Source organism: Microcebus murinus, chromosome 1 (genome assembly GCF_040939455.1).
Source record: "Microcebus murinus isolate Inina chromosome 1, M.murinus_Inina_mat1.0, whole genome shotgun sequence".
NCBI lineage: Eukaryota > Metazoa > Chordata > Mammalia > Primates > Cheirogaleidae > Microcebus > Microcebus murinus.
In genome coordinates, this window is record NC_134104.1 from 31,204,324 (window position 1) to 31,221,652 (window position 17,329).

The 17,329-nt window shown below is 31.8% G+C and overlaps 1 protein-coding gene across 1 annotated transcript in view; it reads right to left on the reverse strand.

Annotated features, from left to right (window-relative positions):
• Positions 1-17,329, reverse strand: part of ROBO1 (roundabout guidance receptor 1) — a 1,079,496-nt gene that overhangs the window by 910,068 nt on the left and 152,099 nt on the right. The window lies entirely within an intron of this gene.

The following is a 17,329-nucleotide window of genomic DNA, read 5'->3' on the forward strand; positions in this document are numbered from 1 at the left end:
TTTGGTATAAATCCTACATGGATATAGGATCCTATATGGATTATACCAGGATTTGGTATAATCCTACATGTTTTGATTTGGTATAAATTTAAGTGTAAATTGATTTGTTGTATAATAAATTATTTTAAATTGTAATTAATTCATATCTATATAATATATTCTCAGTTATTAACCCCCAGGAGAAGGAAAGTCTATTTAACTTACTTTTGGCAACAGTACCATAATATCTACAGACAATTAATTGAGCATTTTGGATAATTGTAGAGATTATGCTTCTGGGCTTTCCAAATTTAACATCATGCCTGGGGCTTTTTGTATTGCTTTCAGAGTTTAAATGGCTCAAAATAAGTTTGTAGATCAGATAAAAAAAAATTTAAGTGGAATTGAAAAAACACATTTTAATATGGATGTAAAACTTTTAAATAAAAATGCCATTCTCATTTTCAAATAATTCCTCATGAAAAGAGAAAATATTTCAAAGATGTCAAAATCCATATTTTCAATATTAAAGACCTTTATTAGATGTGCATATATGATACCAAAAAATATTCAAAATTCAATAATAAATCTTGTCTGTCAGTATGTGTATGTATAAATATAATAACACTTTTCTGATCAGATGAAACACTTTAATTTGATGCATGTAGTTATAATTAATAAACTAAATATTCATAACGTAATTACATAAATGTTAAATTTTAGCTGTATGATATATATTTAACATTGCATTATTGAATTAGAATAAACTAAGAAAGGCTATGACTAGGTAATGAAAATGTATTTAATGAAAACTGTAATGTAAATTTATAAAATTTTAGCTAAAACCATGCTTTTTTTAAATGATAAGTTCTGACATGACATGGAAGGGAAAAAGTGTGGCATTCTAAAACAATAAAATGTAATCTTAAATCAATCATAACTATTTTGTGGCATATGCATATGATATCCTCAATTGGCATATGCATATGATATCCTCAACTGCCAAGCTAAGGAAGAAATAGTAAAACAAGATTGAAAGTCAGAAACACAGAAGTGGGTTTTTAAGCAAGAAAGACACAGAAAGGCCAAATCAAGAAAATTCAGTTAAATGTCTGAAACATCATTTTTTTTTCCCCTTGGAAGAAAAGAGACAGGTGTTGTTCAAGAAGCCTTTCCACTTTTGTGATCACACTGTGTAGACCATGTTCTACTAAACCTGCAATCAGATATACAATACCATTTTGGGAAAATCCTGTGGTACAGGGTGCTTGAAGAATGGACTGGCTTGGTGTGGGCAATATTATTATGAGTTTTGTAGTTAGACAATCCAAGGTGGGTTTGTTAGGTAGATAGCAATGGGCCTCTGAGACTCTCCCTATGGACAAAAGTGAGTGTTTTGCCTTGGTGCTTCCTCAAGCAACTGCTCCACTTGAAAAGAAGGACAAGTGTAGTTGCAGCCCCACCTCAATCCTGCTGAGAACAACTGCTACACCTACGGGAAGAAGGAACCTCTTCTAATTGGCAAAAGAATCCAGGGGCAGCCCAGGAACAATAGGATTTGGAAAGTCACTTAGAGTAACCTAAGGCTAATTATAATATCACTAACTGTCCATCAAAGTGGTCCCATGGTGATGTCTGCACTAGAGGAGGGCCAAATCTAGACACTATAAAACAAGACCCCAGACCATAATCGGAGCCCTTTTGCTATGACAAAAGGGTCCATTTGCTGTTCTGTGGCAATTGTATCTTGCTCTTACTCTGTAAATCTGTATCTTGCTCTTCCTCAGTAAATCTATCTTGTGCTTCCTCAAAAACTTAATTTCATGCTTGCCTTGTTTTGTGGTGTCTGGTCATTCTTCAGCCAAGAACACACCAAGAACCAAGAACAGACATGATTACCGAACCTGAAACCCAAACAGGTTCAAATCCTGGCTCTGCTAATTGTCATCTATCCAAAGGAAAAGAAGTCATTATATCAAAAGACACATGCACTCATGTTTGTTGAAGCACAATTCACAATTGCAAAGGTATGGAATCAACCTAAGTGCTCATCAACTGATGGGTAAAGTAACGGTGGTCTATATATACTATGGAATACTACTCAGCCATAAGAGAGAAATGAATAAAGTCTTTTGCAGCAACTTGGATGGAATTGGAAGCCATAATATTGAGTGAAGTATCTTAGGATTGAAAAACAAATACCACATGTTCCCACTTATAAGTGGAAGCTTACTGATGGGTATATATGGCCACACAGGGTGGTATAAGGGACTTTTGACTTGGAAGCGGGGAGGGTGGGAAGAGGGTGAGGCATTAAAAACTAACTGTGGGGTATAATTTACACTATTCAGGTGGCTATACTAAAAGCCCTGACTTCACCACTATACAATTTATCCATGTAACAGAAACCACTTGTATCCCCTAAATCTATTGAAATGAAAAAAAAAGAAAGAAAAAGAACTGACAGTAAACACTTAAACCAATTAAATATAAACTTAAATTTAAATAACTAGAAATTTTTTCACAAAGGTTCTTTAAGGGTTAAATAAAAACAATGCAGAGAACAGCAAATAGTGAGTGCTCAATCATTGGGATACATTGGTGGTGAATGTATTATTTGGTACCTAGAAATTAAACATACAGTAAGTTAGATATTTAATTGTATTTATTATTAATTTGGCAATGTTTGCTTATGAAATTTATCCCCAAATGTCAATGGTTTAGCATTGTAACAGTGAAGACATATTAATCATGCAAATATTCTTTATGGGAAAATTCCATAAAGTAGTCCTTTAGTTAAATTATAAATATGAGATTGATGATTTAAAGAACATGACATGTGGGGAGTGGGGGGTAATGGGCATTTATTGAAACCTTAAAATCTGTACCCCCATAATATGCCAAAATAAAAAAAATAAATAAATAAAAAGAACATGACAAATTAGCTTTCAGCTTCAGTTTAAAACAGTTCACCTTTTTATTTCTGTAGCTTCTCCAAATAATCTGTTAGAGTCACCTTATTAAAATTGCCTTAAATATCCAATAAATACTTGTCAAAATGTCTCTTTTGATCAATGAAAACCCCAAAATATGATAATTTAAAAACCATTTCAGCAAATTCTACTGAATAAAGACCACATGAAGACCAACATGTAGTCCCAATACGCTATGAAATTTGAATTTGGTTAACCTGTAGTGAATATATATGTTATGTAGGAACTCTAACCATGAAATTTGATATTCAGGGAAACTCTAGACATATGGTTACCTGTTTCCACTGAGTCCATGAATTTTCTGTACTAAAAGAAATGTATAATAAATATAACTTTGAAGAAATTTTAGGGTGATTGTGTTGAACCAGGTCTCATAAATTTTGTCATATGACTTGATTTTTCATGTAATGTGATATATTCATATGAAATGATGACATGTTTCTGTGACATATAATGACAGAGATTCCATTGGTTATAATTTTTCAATTGGCTCATCATTTCCATACATTCTGTTTTTCCATGTTACTACCTGTTTTTGTGTTTTGTCCACTAAACCCTTTTACCAGCCTTTATTTCAATTTAATGACTCTAGTAGATTTCACTACCAGTTCTCATTCATAATCACACTTTTACCTTAAATTTCAGTTCTCTTCCCTTTTTTAGTGGTCAATCAAAATATGTCATTAATTTATTACCTAAATCATAACTAACTAATATCATTATAAAATTCAACTAAGTCAGTGATGACTTCACCAAGCAAATATTAATGTAACCATCTTTACTTCTTTATTATTTATTTTAATCAATCAGATAATGTGTGTGTGTGTGTATTTATATATCACAGGTTCTCTAATACAATGTTTTATTTTCTATTAATTTTTTTAGTTGATATTTGTGGGTCTGTTAATTTTGTACATCAAGTTGGTCCACTCAGGCCTACCATATAGTAACTTTAAATAAACAAATATAATTCTTCATAAACTATGGTTTATTTTCCATCCGTTGAGGTCAAAGGGCATTATGACATACCATGATAATGAACCAAATTTTATTTCAATGATTGAACTCCTCCAAAAGTAACAACAGACTAAATGCAAACATAAAAAGGCACACCCTGATAAACAGATAAAACTGAAAAATTAATTTCCTACTACACAGCAACAGACAAAACTTTTCCTTAGCCAATTCTAGTAAACTTTTTAACATTTCATTATATGTTCTCTATTTTCTCTAGCCCAGTTATTTTCAAATATTTTCTGCAATCAGCATACATTTTCTATCTTTGTGTGTTTTGAAAAAGAAAGTGAAAAGAAATAAGCAGTATATGTGTGTATTTTTCTTGTTGTAAGGTACTTCTTCAAGAGCACAAAAATATGAAAGAGCTGTTAAGTCCCTCATATACCAAAATGCCTAAGGATAAAAGGAATTTAACTGATAAGCATTCTTCTGTTTGTTCCATGCTATGTTTTCAAATGCTAGAATTTTTGGTGACGTATTTTTGAGGACTTTAAAATATGCATCATGCTAAATAATGTAGTAATAATTATGATAAAATCACCATTATAGTCTAAAAATATGTCACAGTGTCTATAAACGGCTTTCAAAATTGTCACACATTTCCTTGTTTGCCCTGAAGCATTATGTCTGTCATTGTTTTAGTAGAACTAACAGTTGTGACCTGACTTTTTTACATATTTACAAGGCAAATTCTACATATTCTGCTAAGTTTGAGTTCTTTGATTTGGATTTGATGTGAAGTTATGTCATATCCGTTTGTCATAGCAAATTATGGCTTCTCTACACAGCTTAATATATTCTGCTCACTAAACACTGTGTCTGACATTATATATTAAAAAGTCTGCTGAGACATCTGAAAGGGATTCAAGCACTGTGTAAGATTCACTGTTTTGAAAAACTAATTAATATTCTCATATCCATTATCCACAGTAAAATTCATCTTTTTAATGCCATAGTGTTTTCTGACTCCCCCATGCATCTGAAGCAACTCTCTTTTCCAAACATTCTCAGTTTCAGTCATTGACATCATCATCTGGGCTCAAAGCCACCAGATAATCTTTCACTTATTTACAATTTTCTATCCTCTTCATATTTCCTGAAGCCCACTAGCAATATGTATTTGAAAAATAATAGATGCTGTTTATTGAGTGGCTTCACATTGTATTAGATAATTTGCAGTCTTTATTTAATCTCACAACCACACCACAAAGTAAATATTGTCTAGGAAAACAAAACAAAACAAAGAAAAAAACCCTTTGCAATATTTCCAACTTCACACATTTTGTACAGCTGGTAGAGAATCCAAATAAGTCTGAGATTAAAGCCAATGCTCTTGAATAATATATCCCAACTTATTTACTATTTATATAAATAAAACAGTCTGTTAGAATTGCTAGTCCTATACACACTTGATAAAAGCTTAACAAATAAAATGGGAGAAAAAGAAAACTCATCTTTAAAAGAAACAGGATACATATAATTAGAAAATAAATTGAGAAAAAGATTAATTCTAAAATTTACGATTGAAACTTGAAAAAAATCATCATTAATAAAACAACTTCCAGACCATTCTATAGTCTGTAGAGCTGGCTCCATGTGCATGTAGAGTGAATTAAACACTTGGCCAAAATAAATTTTTTCCACCCAAATAACACTTCTGGATTGGTCTTCCTATCCTCACTAAACTCCTGGTTTCTTAAGCATGTTTTCTTTTTACATAAATTATCTCTTGTCTACCTTTCAATCTTAATTTAAATTTGTCCTGTTTCAGCTTCATTTTAATATTTTAAGATGTGAAGAATTCATTTTGTGATGAAACAGAGTATTATTTCCAACTGACATGTAAAATAAATAGCTTTTTTATTGTTTATACTGACAAAAATAATATAAATATTATCATATTCACATTTGATTCTGATTTAATGTATTAATGCCACTGAAGATATCATTTCCAATATCATTTATTTACACTGAAGACATTACAGAAGGTTACTATCCTACATATTTAAAGTGAAATATCTTACATAAAAGTGAAACATACATATGTAAAAGTTCTTAGGAGGAAACCTATGTGACTTTGGGTTTGAGTCTACATAAATGAGCTATACATAAAGGAGTTTCTATGTATAACATCCAAAGCATGAACCATGAACTGAAAAAATTTTGATAAGTTGGACTTTATTAAAATGAAAAACTTCTGCTCTGCCAAAGATACTATAAGGAGAATAAAGGGATAAACTAAAGATTGGAAGAAAATATTTTCTAGACACATATCTGGTAAAGGATTTGTATCCAAAATATACAAACAATTCCTAAAACCCAACAATAAGAAATCAACTAAGCCAATTAAAAAGTAGACAAGAATTCTAAACAAACCTCTCTCCAATAAAGAAATATAGACTGCAAACAAGCTTAACAACATCATATGTTATTAAGGAATGGCAAGGTAATACAATGAGATACCCCTATAGACATACTAGAATGGCTAAATCACAAAACACTGACAACAGTGGCAAGGATGTAGAGCATCAGAAACTTTTATTCATTGCTTGTGGGGATGCAAAATGGTACTGAAGGAGCTTATGAAATTTTGGTTCAAAATATGATTCCTTGGTATAAAGAGTATTTTGAATTAAAGACCTTTAGAGATCACTAGGCACTGGAATGGGCTTTCCCTCTTTCTTCATAAAAAACCCCCGACCCATCAAAAAGAAAAATCAACTTTTCTTCCCGAATGCAACCAGAGTGGGCCCAAATCATTTTAAATATTATACCTGTCTCTTGGGTTAATTTAATTTCCAAAGAGAATCATTTACAAGTCAATCTCTTTCTCCCATCCATTCAGTCTCTCAAGAATCTATTCATCCTCCCTATTAACCATTTACTGCCCCTAAGCAGAATTACCTATATTCCTCATCTGCCCTTTCCCTCTAAAATGAGGTTGTATAAATTTCTGGACACCATTGGGATATTGGATAATCACTCTGTGATTCTCCCCATGTGCAGGGTAAATAAATCTCTTTCTCTTATTAATCTGCTTATTGTAAGTTGATCCTTCAGTGAATCTTCCGGGGCAAAGAAGAAGTTTCCCCTCCTACTCACATGTCAAGCTATGGCTCTATAGGGTAAAACATAAAATCAAGTTGAAAGGCTATTTAGATAGAAAAATGAGAAACTATATTGTATATTTCTATAGAGCTATTTTCATATATAAGAAATTCGCTCATTTGTGTAGATACATCATCCTAGTAACTTGGTAATTTAGGGAATGACTATTAACACTGGTGAAAAAATGTCAGGTCATAATAAATCTTATCTTACTTTTAACAAGATAAAAATTTCTTACCTTTATATCAGATATACTAGATCTATATAAATATTTTAGAATGAAAACACAAATACTGTTTTATATATACCTATTTTATATATATGAATTAAATATATATGCATACATATATTTTATATATATATGCATACATATATTGTGACACACCATATAGATATATAATTAATGTCTCTATATATAGTCTCTCTCCATATATATATATATATATGTATATATATATATAATCACATCTTTCAAAATTTTCAGAGGATATCCTTTTGGAGAGAAGGCCAGTTCTAACATGTTTTTATATTTTCAAAGCCCATGAATTTAACTTATTCTCATGTCAAGTTATTAATATATTTTTCTTATTTTAAGAATGCCTATTTTATTTATGAATTATTGAATCAATAAAGGAAACCATGTTCAAAGCAATTCTCCCATGTGAAATCATGGCAGAGGTCTTGTCTGTTTATATAACAGAGGGCAGGTACACATAGACAGAGGAAAGATGGAAGCAATAAAAAAAAGCAGGATAAATGAAAGCACACTGAGAAATCTAGGGGAAAACAGTTGAATGAAGTAATGACAATGTCTCAGGCAAATAGAGAATTTTTTTACCACAGGCTTTCTCTACTCTCAGGCACAATTACAACAGCTGTACCATATAGCTTCTATCAGTCATAATCTAGGTTAGCATTTCTTTCTATTAACCAAGCAATAGAGGAATAAAAATTACTTATACTAGTCCATATGAGGCACTGTGTTTGCTGCAATGCATTCTGATGGCTTAATTAGGTAGACCGTGTGGTACAAGGGATTTTTCCAGCCAGGTTCATCACAAAGGCCATATCATCAAAGTAGAATGGTCCTGGGCTCTGCAGCTAGATTACAAATACAAGCTTCTTCACTGAATGTCTTGTAACTGCCTGTGTCTGTTAGTTTGCTTCCATCTATTTAAACAATTAAATAAAGCTTCTCAAGAAGACCAAGGCTAATAAAGAGGCATGGCGCCAAAGTACAGCTGGCAATTTCTCTACTTATTAGGCTCTCATCTTGAACTGATTGATAGTCTCTAGAAAGTAACGAAAACATTGGTTTTATTTTCCCTTAAGTATTTGTTCTCTTTCAAGACTTGACATTTCTATTGATAGAATCTCCAATTCTTTGTAATACCTCCCTATATAAATGTTAAATATACACATATATATTTAAGTAATAGGCCAAGAAATATATAATCATCAGAGAATTTTTTAAAAGTATATATTTCAGTAAACAAATATGGGGTAAAAATCTTGAGCAAAGCAATTACACTGAGAAAATAAATCATATAAAGCCGATATATTCACAACCATTTATTCCATAGTTTTGTTATAATATTAAGCTTATGAGTGTTATCTTTACCTTGGTTAATGTCTAGAAAATTCTACTAGTGTTAATATCTATACTATGCACTATAGTAATATATGTATGGATACATATGTAAAACTGTGCATGATGACTTTAAATAGCATTTTTAATTCATTATGAATTTCAGTTAATCAAAAAACATCAAATAATGGCTCTAAATCAAATGGAAGTACTGTAACCATCATTCTCATAAATTTTCTATCTGATATTTACAAGTAATTATATATTGTATATCTATCTGATATTTATAAGTAATTATATATTGTACATCATGTACGATAAATATATATTAAATCCAATCACAATGTGGTACTGTGCATCTGTTTCATTTTGTTGAAAATGTCATCATTGGCCAATCCCCTAAGATGAAATCTTGGGGTCATTTTTAACATCTCTCTCCTTCCTTCTCATTTTCCATTATCACCACTTTCTCAGACCCTATATCCTGTATACTTTTCCAAACCTGTCTCTTTTTCATCTCTATTGTACCACCCAAAGTGAGACTTTTGCCATATATTTTTTTCCTGCAACCGCTTCTTCTCATTAATATGTTCATTTATGGATAAACATTCAGGGAATAATGTCTATCTATTCTTTACTCTTTTAAATATCAATTATACATTTAAAGAACCCCAGGAGTTTTTTCCTTCTTTCCATCATAATAATTTATTATAATTAGAAAATTAGATGTGTAATTGGTTTTTAAGGTATTTCCTCCACAAAGAAGATACCAAACCTGCTTCATTCACCTGCCCCCCCCCAATTTAATAACAAAACTTTGAAGAAATATGTATTACATTAACATTTGTTGAATTACTAAACTAAAATTATAAACCAAATATACCATTTTTTCACTGGAATTACTATTTTAAAATAGTCTTATTAGGTTACTTCCATGCTTAAACTCTCTCATTCCATCTTATTGATCAGAGTTTACAGTTAAAGCTGCTTAGCATAGTATAAAAGGCTTCTCCAAATTTGAACTTCAAGCAATTCACCCACCTTGGCCTCCCAGATTGCTAGGATTACAGGTTTGAGCCACCGCACCTGGCCAGTAGTTCAATAATAGCCTGAAGCCACGCATGTGACACTGGTCATAAAGACCCAGCACAACTGCCACACACTCCCCTTTTAAAAGCCCTGTATTTGTGTTTAAAACAATGATGGCAATCTTTGTCATCTTAGTCTGCTGCCCTCCTCATTTACTAGCAAATTAATAAGCTTCTCTTTCCTTTTCCTCAAACCACTACTCCTTGTTTTTCTTTCTGGCTGATTCAGCCTCAGGGATAAGTATCAAACTTTCAGTAGCAGGCACATTTTCTCAGGACCTCTTGAGGCCATGTGTTCCAGGCCAGTCACACACATTCAGCTCAGAATAAACCTCTGTAAATGGTTTTTTTTCTGCTAACAGTAAGTAGCATAAATTAAGAGGTATTTTTAGTAACAACTTCCTAGCATTTTTTCCCTAAGATATCAATGTCAGCATATGAAATACAAATGATGAATGGGAATACTCTTATAAGGAAAATAATGACCTAAAAATGAAGTATACAGCTAATTTTAACAACTATAAATCAGATGTGCAATTATCTGTGCATTATGTGTAATGTAAATTTAAAACCAAAAACATGTACTTTTTGAGGTAGAGCACTAGCTTATCTGAAGAGTATTTATATTTACTTTAGATAACTATTACAGCCCAACCTGGTTCATTGCCCCTCAGGAAGCCATACACTGAAAGAGCAGGGGTTATAGAAGAGAAAGAGTTCAATATCATAGGTGCCATGTAAGGAGATGGGAGGAATTTATCAAACCTGTCTACTCAATAGTTTGAGAGAAAAGGTTTTTAAAGATAGTTTGGTGGAAAAGAGATAGGAATTTGGGTCTGCAGGTTGGCAGAGGGATGAACTCATAAGGTGGGGCAGCAGAAATTATCTTCTCAGTTGGGAGATTTCCTGGGTAGGGAGTATCTCAAGGCTGTTGGATCCATTCCCACAACTATCCACAGGTCCAGTTGGTTTCAGTGGGACCCCTGAATGTAGAGTCGGAAAAGTACTTCAAAGATAAGTCATAGGCTTTATAGTAGTAATGTTATGAAGAGAAGCACAAGTCTTGGGCTTTAGGTCTCATTGGGATATTGAGCAATAGTCTTCCTGTGCACATGGTAACAATAAAATTTGCATGGATTTTCTCTTATTCATCTGCTTCATTATGAGTTGATTTTTCAGCAAACCTTCCAAAAGTTTTCCTTTTGCCCTAACAACAGTCCGTGTCCTTTTTTTTCATATAGGTGAAAGAATGGATAAGCAGAGTCTGAGGCAATATGAACTTGTTTTATTTCTATGTATCTATATGTACATATATTATATATATGTGTGTGTGCATGTGTATATAGAAATTATGCTAAATTACTGAATCAATGATGATAGAGGGGAAAATAGATAAATATATTGACTCATTCTAACCAAAGACATTAACTTTCCATCAAAGTGACTCAATGGTGATGTTTAAACCTTGAAGAAGGCCCAATCCAGACAATATAAAACAGGACCTCAGACCATAAGCAGGACCTCTCGTTAAGACAGAGGACCTGTTCATTGTGCGAATACATCTTGCTCTTGCTCTATAAACCTATCTTGCTCTTCCTCAATAAACTTTCATGCTGGCCTTGCTATGGCTGTTTCTGGTCATTCCATGGCCAAGAGCACACCAAGAACTAAGAACAGACTGCCAACCTGACAAACTTGTTTGTAGATCCTAATAACATTATTATCGATGTTAGTAAATGCAACTTCCATATGTAGAGACTGCTCAGTACCTCAAGCTATTAGATTATTTTACCTATAATCCACATACATCTCACAAGTTAATTCTAACATTATTTTTGAGGGGTAAAGTGACAAAGAGAGAGATTAAATTATTGACTGAGGCCACACAACTAAAACATAGCAGAGATATTATCCAAACACAAGGCCTATGTGAACCAAAAGCCACCATTTTCTCCACTAGGGCATTCTGAGTGTCTCCATATTGCTTAAGTAAGTTTTCTTTCTTTCCATTTTTTCTTCCTTTATTCCATAAAATTTTTTTAGTGCCTGTTGTGTGCCAGGTGCACACTTGCACACTGCTATGGCCAGATATTGGCAGTGAACAAAATAGATCATGGAGAATAAAAAGAAGAAAACCACAGAGGTATATATATATATAGTATTCATCCAACTATATAAATCTAATAAACACCAGATGAAACTGTATATTGCTTAGGGATTCACACATATGAAGTAAAACTATATAAGAAAATAATGAAATAATTAGTATAAACTTGAAGGGAGATATTATTTGTAGTGGGAAGAGAGGGGACTGTGATTGGAAATAGTCTCTCAGTTAAGGGACTAAGCTAAGAACCACCTTAGTGGCTTTGGGTTTAGCTAGATGATCTCTTTTATAGCATCCACTAGCTCACACCTGAGTTTACAGAAAGATATAGGACAGGAAACACAGCATGTTAGCGTCAAGTGTGTCATCACCAAAAGAACCCCCAAGTGATAGTTTTATAAAGTGGATGGGTGTGTTATTATTGTTATTCAGATTAAAATGTGAAAAGTTACATTCAGAGAGTATTTGGTTTCGCTTATGGTTTTCTTCTATAAGGTTTATAAAAATGTATAAAAGTAACTTTTTATTCTATTTTATTTATAGTGAGTATTATAATTAGGAATCATATTTGAGCATGAGTCATGAATCATACTTTGTCTTCTAATGGTTCTTTGAAGAGCTGATGTATCCACTAGACATAGTGGTATAACATGAGCCAACAATATGGTTAGGGCCTGTTATAGTATATTAATTTATTTTAAAATAAATAAGTAAACTTTCATGGTGAAAGATTAGATTCATATTGATACCAACATAGTTTTAAAATATTATTTTATGGATGAAGGGGAATCATGAAGGTAGAAATGTCTAGGGTTTTTAAGTCATAATGCAGCCCAGTTCTTAGCCTCTTTAAAAGAATATTTGCATAATTCACACGTTATTCTAGTTAGTTATAAATTCCCAGCCACTTAATGTATGAATTAAGACTTTTCTAAGGCATGGACACAATATGGGGAGAATTGTATTCACTAGACAAATCTAAGTTAGAATTCTATAATTTTCAATAGTACAGGTTAATTTTCACTGATCTATTTATTAGCTCATTGGCTTTTTGTACTGAGCTAATGTCTTTCATCCAATATAAACAATTATGCTTTTGAATCTAGAAATATTATTATGAAATGAAAATAGCAAGAAACATAAGCAAAAACAAACCAAAATAAACCACCAGTGGCTTCAAACCTGCTTCTCTAAATCCTTGCAATATAGGAAATAAATATCTCTAAATACTTTTATTTCTTTCTCATGAAGACCCATCCTCAGAGAATACACATTCTTTAAGGGTATTCAACATTTTTGGTATTTTTTAAAAATCAATTCAAACACTGTCTAAAGCCCTGGTTCTTAAATTTTCTGTGTTAAATAATTTTAGGTACTTGTAAAACGGCAGATTCCTAAGCTTCAAATCCAGGCTCTTTATTTCAGTGACTCTGCTATGGACCTTAGGAAACTATATTTGTAATAAACATATCAGGTGTTTCCAAAAAAAATGTATGGAAAATATATTGAAGAGCAATTCTCTAGTCATGCAGATTTGTCAAATAGCATGTAAAATCAAATTACTTTTGTGTACAATACCTCTATTATCGCATAATTATAAAAATTAAATACATGTTAAAGTACTTTTATACCTAAATATTATATTCTACTAGTAACTTTTTATGTCTTTAAAATAAGTAATTAATTTCTGAATAATCAGTGCAGTTAAAAAATCATAATATTTACCTCATAGCAAGCCATCTCTATGGATTCTAAATAATGTGCAATTCTCTAATTATTGTCCATGGCTACTCAGCTGTAGAAACCAAACACAACTTTTGTAAAAACTATTCCTGTATTGTAAAAAACTTTGTAAGAAACAGGTACGCAATGTTATTTGTTAAATAAAGTATTTCAAAGGAAATGCTTAAAGATTCTGTCACATTTAGATTCTAAAAATTTACTTTCAATTTGTTTCATATATAAAGGAGATTTTTAAAATCCTGAAATAATTCCTGAAGTTTATTCAAAATGTATTTAGCATATGAAAAGAAAAAAAACCACAAATGTATGGGGATTTTATTATTATTATTTCATTATTTATAGAATATTACATAAGGATTTTTTTTTTTAATTTACAAGTTATCTGTGGATGATTCGAACCCAGCTAACAGCTCCTTCCTGTATCCTTTGGGTCTAACAGCAAGGTACTGACATTGCGGTGAATGTATGGGTGGGGCAGGCAAGCAGTAAATCATTTCAGAAAATTTCACACTAGAGGCTTGTTGACATGAGGCAGGGAAAAAGGAAATAACCCTGTCTTACACCTGCATCTTTACTGAAGGAAAACACTGCCACACATTTAGAGAATGGAGAGAAAAAATAAATCATGCTTAAATTTAAGTGGGCTGTTTGATTTATTCAAATAAAAATATAATCTTGTAGGCTTTTCCTCCATGCATTTTCATCCTAAATTTTGCAATACAAACCTAGAATTCAACCTTTTTCTTATTTTTTAATGTAGATGTTCTTCACATTTTCAATTCAATTCCAGTGTAAGTGAAATGCATACTTTTAAAACATAATGTTTAACATTTGCCTTTCATTGTCTTCTTGACATCTGTTGCAATAAAAGAGAGATGTGCAGAATGTAAAGATTGGCATCTGCCAGATTTTTTTTTGGAGAAATTAAATAAAGATGTAGCATAGCTCTGATACAGCATACCTCAAGGGATAACCTCATTTGGTTTACGAATCTATTTTATGTGTGAATTAGAGATTTAGTAAGTTAACATGATGAATATCTACTTGTGGTTTTAACAAAGAGAAGGCAGGTTTCAATGGGTTCTATATGCAACGAAGGGCAAAAATCAAATGGTTGGAGAGGCCCAATCACCCCTAAAATTTATTTCTTAAGTATTTTACATACAATATTGTAAAACTTAATAACAATTTTAAGAATGTGTTATATACAAAATAGAAAATTAAAAAAAAATCTGAGCTGTGTAATACAAGAATTCCAGACATTATATTCAAATGATGTTTTAATATTTAATTACACCAAGTGATCTGGTCATAGTTTGACTGCAAACTACTTTATTGTTCTGCTAATAAATATTATGTTGGATTTCTTAATGGCTCTTTTATTTTGTTCCCTGAGACATTTTGTTCTAGTAGACTCCTCTGCTAATGATAACTCACCTGGTTAAGTACTATAGAATACATACTTCTTATTTTTCATAAGCATGTTACATTTTTTAATTCATTTGACTTCTTTCTATGATTTTTTTTATTATTAGAAACACATTTCTGATGAAGGATGTTCTTTTCTCAAGGACAAGAGTGAAAATAAATCAGTTGGATAAGAAACTATGTTTTTAAAAAAGACACTGATATTTGATTTTTAAAGCTAACCCCATTTTTGCTCCCTCTGAGCTATGCTAAATTCAGTCCAGATAGAAGGCTTCTAATGAACATAGCAAAGCTAGAACAACCACACAAAAAGAATCATTACTTCTCTTCATTCCAAGATTAATGGAATGGAGGGGACATTCTGAGGCTGATGAGTCCTTTCAGTAGGTTTTCTAACCTCCCCAGCCTGAAACCAATGCATCTAGATGGAGGCAGTTATGAAAATGACTTTCACTCTGCAGGTGTTCCTTTTGAAAAGCTAACAGCATATGTCTTTTGACAGATAAATTACTTTGAAATAATTCCGGGACTCTGTGGTCCTGAAAAAAATTGACATCTCTATGCATCCCATTTTGGGGTACCTTTATTTATTTTTAAGAAGATACTGCCTCAAAATGAGCCCCGAGTAACCAATTTGTATGGCATATTTTTAAGTAACTGATAACCAATCTATCACTTTTGTAACCCATCTACCTATTATATTGGATAATGCACTCATGTTCTTTAAACTCTCTTTAGATTTAAAGGTGTTCACATGTAAGACAGTAATTACTGAGTTTTGGTAATTTTTGCACCTAAATGTTCAAATTGATTTGTCTTGTCTAAAATTATACAATATCCTTTTGAATAAAAAGGTTGCATTTTTTATTCCCTGGATAAACCTTATACCGCCCCACCATATATGCTGACGTATGCATTCCTTCTTCTACTCGATAGACAGAGGTAGTTTAAATTTCACTTGACTATTTTGAGTTTTGATTACCTGCCCAATGACTAGATAATGAACTGCACTTGTGGACCTGTAGCAGTTATTAGCTGGCCAAACAGTTTAAGGACAATTATACCTAAACTATATCTACATTTACAGTTATAGTTTTCAAAACACTTTCATATGTTTCCTCTTTATCCTGATGATCTACAAAAGAGTGAATTCATTTGTACTTATATTTGCTTTGCTTTGCTTTTTGCATATATTTAAAAAATGTGTGACAGTTTCACAGATTGCTAATTTTTGATATTTAGTTCATACACTCATCTTAATCAATACACAACAGAGTAAGTGACAAGAGAAGGGAATGTAGGGACAGAGGAAAAACAAAAACATGTAGTAATTTCAGTGTGTAAACCTAATTCAGTACAACGTTGCTATATATGCTTTAACAGAATTACATTTTCTGTACACTTCACCCATATGGAAATGTATTTAACAAGAATATAAATCAATTTATTTGTTTACAACTTCCTTATCTTCTTGGTTAAACTGTCAATCTTAACCCAGTAAGGGAAGAAATTGAAGCCCCTAGGTTTTTTGAAATCCTTGATTTGTGTGTGGATACACATGATCAGCTACATATAGTCACTGAATATAAAAATAAATACAACAATAAAGTAAACAAAAATGAAGTTTCATAATTTGGTAATGAAATATCATATGGCATTCTTTTATGAATAACTTGGCTAAATTATGACAACATATTAGATATGTCCAAATTAACTACAATTTTCCCCAGTTTTATCTATGAGGAAATTGAAATGGTATTTTGATTAGTTCATCAATATATCATTCTATTTTTCACTACCAGAACATTGAGTTTAGTTAATTCCTATAAAATAGTTTAAACAAAACATTTTACAGATATGTTATTCTTGTACCACTAATAAAATTATGACTTCAAGGAAACAGGTTTCTAACTTCTCCCAAAACAATGGTAACTATGGTAGCAACACAATAGCACGTTGCATTTTTATTCTGACATTGTTCAACCTGTTAATTAACTTGTCACTACTCTAAAGGCATTTCAGTTTTAAGCTTTTCACTGTTTTTGATGTTCTTTTTCTATGGTACTAACATGCACTGGGACTTTGTTTTCTTCCCGTGTTACACATATTTTCCCTACTGTAGTTGTTCTTCCATCACACTAATTCACTTAATTAATATAATAATTCCCTGTTTCAGCAAGAATGAATTTTTCTCAATTTTCTGTTCCTCTTGAGAATTAGTAAGGTTCTCTGTATTAAAGAATAATCATTTGATCCCTGAAATTTATCAGCACACATA